The sequence below is a fragment of the Triticum urartu genome, chromosome 3A, assembly GCF_056163025.1.
Source record: "Triticum urartu cultivar PI428250 chromosome 3A, HENAU_Tu73, whole genome shotgun sequence".
NCBI classification, from domain to species: domain Eukaryota; kingdom Viridiplantae; phylum Streptophyta; class Magnoliopsida; order Poales; family Poaceae; genus Triticum; species Triticum urartu.
The window spans coordinates 733,221,748-733,228,679 of record NC_141875.1 but is presented as its reverse complement, the minus strand read 5'-3'; the positions used below and the strand labels follow the sequence as shown (position 1 = coordinate 733,228,679).

The following is a 6,932-nucleotide window of genomic DNA, read 5'->3' as shown; positions in this document are numbered from 1 at the left end:
GCTCCACAGCAACCTCACGCAGGAGGTATCTCGATCAAAAGCGATAAAGCAAAAGTCGCAGCAGATCATCTTCCTTCTTCTCGATCTCTTTCTCAGTGCACTCCTTCATCCTGGTGCGCCGTTGCGCAGATCCTCATCATGCGAGACGCATTGTTCTTCAGCAGAGCTCCTCCAGTCCTCAGACTCGCCGCATCCTCCTGCTTCATCAGTCCTGCCCAGTAACAAAGAAATCGAGGGCATACCGAAGCAAAAATTCAAACCGCTGCAGACTGATTCGAGATGGAGGATGAGTTAAAAAATTAACAAGAAACGAGCACCTGTACAGGGATTGCTTAGGATTTCGAGGGGAACAAGTGGATTCATCACCAGAACTGAGGATCGCCCGGTGCCTTACATTTTTGGGGACTTAGGGAAGTTGCAGCCATTTTTTATGCTTCCTTCACCACCATCGCACCAACTCGAAGAATGTGGCACTCCCGCTCGCTTCTAGTACTTTATTATACTAATGTATTATATTACCTTCCTAATGCATAGTATCATATATTAATATCATGTAATACTTTATTTATTGTTATGCATGACACATACTCCATCCGTCCGATGAAAAGTGTACATCTAGAGATTTTAGGACAAATTATGGAAAGAATTAAAAATGTATTGGGAAGATGCAAGCCACCATCTCTCTCCTTTTCAATTATCCAACCCCAATGAGCTAAGTGCATATAAAAATTAAGAAGACTATGTGTAAAATGCTATTGATCTTGATTATCGTGTGATGAGAGAATTTTTTCAAATGCATTGAAAAGATAGAAGTACACTCTTTTGCGGACAAATTTTAAACTCAAACGTACCTTCTTCACCAGACGAAGAGAGTAGTAGCATTGCATTTATTATGATACGGTATCGTGATATGATACTCAATCTTCTCTTTCTTCTTTTAATTTTATGACATCTCATCAAAATCGCCTAGTTGGCATGCATAATACTAGCTATGATACTCCTATTACGATCAGCCTACGTGTTTTTCTTAGGCTAACATGCTTGACATCGGCTCTTTGTAGGGTCATTAAAATGCTCTTTCTCCTTCTTAATTAGTGTGCTATGTTATTTTTTTATGTGTCATGCTTAGCACCTGTACAACAGGAGCACTGAAAAGGGGCTAAAGATTTCCAGGATGTCTAGTTGGGAAAGTGGAGGCAGCTACTCTACAAAACGGACCGAGCGGCATAAGAACGGTTGAACATGGTTTTTTTTTCTTGCTTTTTTAGGGTCAGGTTGAACATGGGCTGCAGTATGGGGTTCGGCCAACGCTGGGCACGAGAGCCCAACCCAATACGCGGCGACCAGTTTCTTCTCTCTTTTCCCTCTTCCACCACGGCGGTCCATGGCGTCCCCGCCCCTCCCACGCCGCCCGCGCCAGCCTCGCCACCTCCTACTCCGTGCTCTCCTACCTGACATAACTTTGAGTCTCTTCCATTCATCCTTCCCACCATTCCGCGGCATGGGCGTGAGACCCGAGAACGGCACCTAGCCTCCCTCCTGTTGGTCTTGGTGCCCTCGACCTCCATGACGGTCGCTCACGCCCTCTCCATGTTCCGCCTCCAGTGTCCTTGGAGCAGGCAGCGGAGGCCTTTGAATAAATGGGGATGGATTCACTTACTTTGTTGTTAGCTTAGTCTGAAACCATCACATCGGTTAGCTTATCTTCCACTATGCGAGACTAAGATTACAAAGTGTCCCCTGCTGGTGAGTTTCTGTGCAGATTGTCATTTTCATGCGGTAATTTTGGGTGCTCATATTTTCCCATCAGTTGGTACTATATGGGCATGGTTGATTTACACTCTGCAGAGTGTTTACTTTACTAGTCTGCCCTCGGTTTCAGCTTAAAGAAACACCACCTACAATTCGGGATGGGGTTCAGGTACCGTACCCAGCTCGGTTGGACCACTTAGCTTATCTTCTTCACTAGGTGTGGCTAAAGATTGGCAGCCTGCGTTCACTGTCTATCTCTGCATCACCAACCACAAGCCAATAATGCAATGGAGTTTATTCTGAACTGAAATGAGCCATTTGGCAAAGACTTGTCTACGCCCCCTTCGATGGGCTAGAATATCCTGCATAAGAAAGCAGGCATTGACTGACTTGAGAGGTTGCTCTGCAGCAGCAACACCACAATAAAGTAGCGGTGCATTATAATGTGGACAAATCAACCACATCAACATCCCCTAGAATCCAGGTGCTTGATTTTCCTGTTCTTCTCCATGTCTTTTTACTTGGGTCTAGTGTCTCCCTAAATTTGCAGCACCAAGAGAAGGCCAGTCATGAAAGTGGTACATACAAGAGAAGGCCTCCCAGCTGAGACGTTCACCACATACCACTGTTAGTTAAATCCCCAGCCTGAACTCAATTTCAAGTGAAGTTGGGAGCCGTGCAAGGTGTGTGTCATGGGCATCTTACTGATGATATATGCATCACTTTCTCTTTTACTACCCCTTTGGCATCGGTTCAAGGTGCTCTCGGGATCCTGACTTCAACCTCATTTGCAACCACACCGCTAAGCCCCCCAGGCTGTTCTTGTGCGACAGCATCACCGAGGTGATCGAGAACATCGACGTTAGTAGTGACGGAGTTCTCTACGGACCTTACAACATCCTTACTACCATCCGACATACTATCCCCATGAAATCTGGTGTCCACATCTACAACCTGTCAATAAAAATGCCTGGGAAGTCCTTCAAGTACCTTGGGGAAACAATTCTGAACATCAGTGGTTGCGATCTGGATGTGTATTGGATCGACAACAACACCGGCAGAACCACATGGGTCTGCGGAACTGTGTGCCCGAAACAAGGAATCACAGAGCTGATGGCTCGGCACAATTGTAACGGCGTCGGATGTTGTAGTTTTCCTGTCGGTGACCTTGACGCTGATGGTATTGAGCTCAAATTTGTCAGAAAAATCAATACCAGGATGACCTCTCTATCGTGGGATAGAATCAGCATATCTGATGGAAGCGGTTCCATGATTGTGTGGAGAATAGTGGATCAACCCAACTGTGTTGTCGCCGTGCGAAACAGGACATCATATGCCTGTATGGACAAGCAATCCAACTGCTGGGAGACAGATATGGGATCAAGTGGCTACAACTGCTTCTGTAACTCTGGCTATTCAGGCAATCCCTTCATTCAAGATGGGTGCTCCAGTGACAAAGGTAACTCCTTTTTAGTTAATTGAGCGATCAAGCGTACAACTTTTGTTAAGTATTTTGGGCTTTGGAATTTGAATACATGCTAACCTTTTATTCATCAACTAGGGTATAATCCAATTCAGACCAGAGCTAATTGTACCCGTTTGTGTGGTAACATTAGTGTGCAGTTTCCATTTGGCTTGGAAGAGGGTTGCTTTGCAAGGGAACCATTCCACCTCAATTGCACAAACATGTCATCATCGCCTGTCCTCCAGTTGCACGGTTTTCATGTAATCGACATGAATGTTGATGATGGGACTCTAAAGTTCACCACTAATGGAGCAATTTACGCCATAGGAGAAGGCCCTCCTTTTTTTGCTGGTTTTGAGGAATCTCTGCACTGGGCTGCTGCTAATTTAAGTTGTGTAGAGGCCGAAAAGAATAGATCTGGGTATGCTTGTGTGAGTATCAACAGCAAGTGTGTAGGAGTAAACACTATATACAATTATGTTGGTTACCGCTGCAAATGTTCAGATGGCTTCGAAGGAAACCCATACATCGAAAGCGGCTGCCTAGGTAATCACGCAATATCACATTCTCTAAAATTGTGTACCTGTTGGGCATATTTTGACTTTCCACAAAGACATTAATCTAGCATGACAATCCCCTAGGAGTATCCCTTAGCTTGAAAATTAATCTAGAAGATCTGCAGACAGTAGACCTGAAAAACATGTCACATAAGTCATTTTAAGTTTGAAGGCAAAAGTCTAGATCAGCCCCTGAGGTTTGCGGCCAAGTCAGCATAACACCCTGAGATTTAAAACTGTCTAAGCAGGACCCCGATAGTAATTCCGTTTTTTTTACATATGTACATGTTTGTGTCTTTTGTGTGCTTATAAATTTAATGAAAAAGGATATTTTTGTGGCCTGGAAAATAAAATTGGTGCTCTAGAAGCAGTTTTTGAGTAAAAATCTTTGTCCTTTAACACACGATGCAAAAGTTATCTTTTTTCAATGCAAATTTAAAGGTACACTAGAGACACGAACATGTATGGGGGCGGCACAGGTGTTCCCGTGGGTTGCGGGGTGACAAGCGGGTTCGGATGCTTTTTTATTCTTTACACTGGTTTCATAGATCTACCCTACATATATTTAGGAGAAGTATTATACACACCTCAGACACACCTATCTGAACCGGTGGTTTGCTTTGAGATACAGTTTTACAATGTTTTCCATTTTACTGTTAACGGCTCTGTCGACTAAAGTAACGGTTCTTCACGAAAATGGACATGGTTTCGAACATGTTAGAATGCATAATTACTAAAACTGACTATGTTAATTTCAGATGTTGATGAATGCCTTCAACCAAATATTTGCAAGGGGCTCTGCCATAATACAGAAGGAAGCTTCCATTGTACGGAATGTCCTCGCAAAACTGAGTATGATTCAGCAAAAATGCAGTGTACGACGAGGAAACAACTGACTCTGCTTTTAGGTAAGACACTATGATGTATGTTATATTTCTGATAGAGAAGATGGCATAGCACATTAATTTAAAGAACTTAATGCCTAGGTATAATTATTGGGTTGTCTTGTGGATTCGGTGTTCTACTTCTGAGCTTCAGTGCATCACTTCTCATTCGTAGATGGAAAAGAAATGTTCAAAAGCAACTACGAAAAAAATATTTCCAGAAGAACCATGGTCTTCTCCTAGAAACGTTGATATCATCTGATGAAACTGCAAATGAGAATACTAAGATTTTCTCGCTAGAAGAGCTGGAGAAGGCAACAAACAACTTTGATCCTACACGTATCATTGGACGTGGGGGCCACGGCATGTTTACAAAGGCATATTGTCTGATCAGCGTATTGTTGCAGTAAAAAAGTCTAAGGTCATTGAGCAGTCTGAGATCAGTCAATTCATCAATGAGGTTGCAGTGCTCACTCAGATAAACCACAGAAATATTGTGAAGCTCTTTGGATGTTGTCTCGAAAGTGAGGTTCCACTGCTGGTGTATGATTATGTATCCAGTGGCTCACTGTCTGAAGTTCTTCATGCAGATGAAAGTGTTGGTTTTTCTTTGTCTTGGGGTGATTACTTAAGGATTGCCCTGGAAACAGCAGGAGCTCTGTCTTATCTCCACTCTTCAGCTTCAATATCAATCTTCCACCGTGACGTGAAATCCTCAAATATACTATTGGATGTGAACTACACAGCTAAAGTTTCAGACTTTGGTGCTTCTAGATTGGTTCCAATTGATCAAACACATATTGTCACAAATGTGCAAGGTACATTTGGGTACTTAGATCCAGAGTATTTCCATACCAGGCAGCTGAACGGGAAGAGCGACGTGTACAGTTTTGGTGTGGTACTACTGGAGCTGCTCCTTAGAATGAAGCCTGTCTTTACAAGTGAATCAGGCACAATCATGGGCTTGTCAAGCTATTTTCTCCAGGAATTCAATGAGGGAAGAATAAAAGGTATTGTTAATTCCCAGGTCCTCGAGGAAGCAACCGAGGAAGAGATCAACGGTGTCGCCTCTCTTGCAGAGCGGTGCTTAAGACTGAGTTGTGAAGAAAGACCCACCATGAAACAGGTGGAGACGGAACTGCAAACTCTATGGGCAAAACAGATGGACTCATCTCAGGTAGATACCAGGAATGAAGAACAAAGGCAACCAAGTTCGTTAACTCAAAGATCTAGAGCTGCTCGCCAATCGTCTGCGACGGAATTGGGCAAGAGAGTCTACGTACGGCCAGAAGACAGCCAACAACGCTATAGCTTGGAGAGAGAGTTCATGTCATCTGCTAGTCTGCCCCGCTAGATATGTTTGCTGAGCTCATAATAATGGGTGTTGTTATTTCCCCTTTTGTAAACTAATGATGACTAGGCTTGTACTATAGGCAAACGGTGCTGCAGAAATTGCTACAGTAAGCCGGTTTATGTTTAGACAATTACATGCATCATGATTGTACGAGTTCTCTGATTGGAATTATACTTGTTTATGAAAATTATTATATTGCCGTGTGCATTGTATCGATCTGATGTTGAAGGCATTTTGTGGATTATGTTGGTAGTGATTCTGAGCCCTCCATGCCCCAAGGTGAGCCAGGTTCTTTGGCTCAATAAATTGTAAGTCAATATAAGTCCAGATATGTTTATTAGCCATGTTGTGGAAGCTGGAAGTATGTTCGATGTTGTGTTGTTTTATTTATTAGTCCAATCATATGAATGTGAGGACTCCCGTCCCCAAGATGGGTTATTTGATTCAGTAGTAGGCCTAGCTTAAGTTTTCTTTCCTTCCTGTTTTTTAGTCATTAATTTGTCGTTTTGTCACCGCTGCCATCGGTGATTTGTACACATTTTCATGCTTTATTGACACGTGTTTATTGCGGACATATTCCCTCTCCCTACAACATTCGGTTCACATTGTTTTCGGGATCATGGTTGCATTCTAAGAACACAACATCATTGCCGCGGTTTCAGGAGGAAGCTCCCGGGGGTCATTTATAGATAAAGCAAACATATCTTTTTTGAATGGTTTGCTTTCCCCTTTTATTCCATTTTTGGGAACTTCTATTTTTTGGGCCAGTCTTTTTCCCCCTTTTTATTCTAGTTACTAGCAAACATGTCCGTGCGTTGTAACAGGAGAAAAAAACCTCATACAAACACACACTCGACAGCATCAATAAATACCTTGAAATCTTTCATGATGTCACGCAACAAGCAACATGATAAGTGATT

At 43.0% G+C, this 6,932-nt stretch overlaps 1 pseudogene across 1 annotated transcript; it reads left to right on the top strand.

Annotated features, from left to right (window-relative positions):
- The first annotated feature begins 2,238 nt into the window (after nt 1-2,238).
- On the top strand, nt 2,239-6,209 carry LOC125508301 (wall-associated receptor kinase 5-like; annotated as a pseudogene). Its single transcript, XR_015599196.1, has 4 exons — nt 2,239-3,211; nt 3,314-3,763; nt 4,533-4,682; nt 4,761-6,209. The product of XR_015599196.1 is annotated as a wall-associated receptor kinase 5-like (transcript).
- The last annotated feature ends 723 nt before the right edge of the window (nt 6,210-6,932 follow it).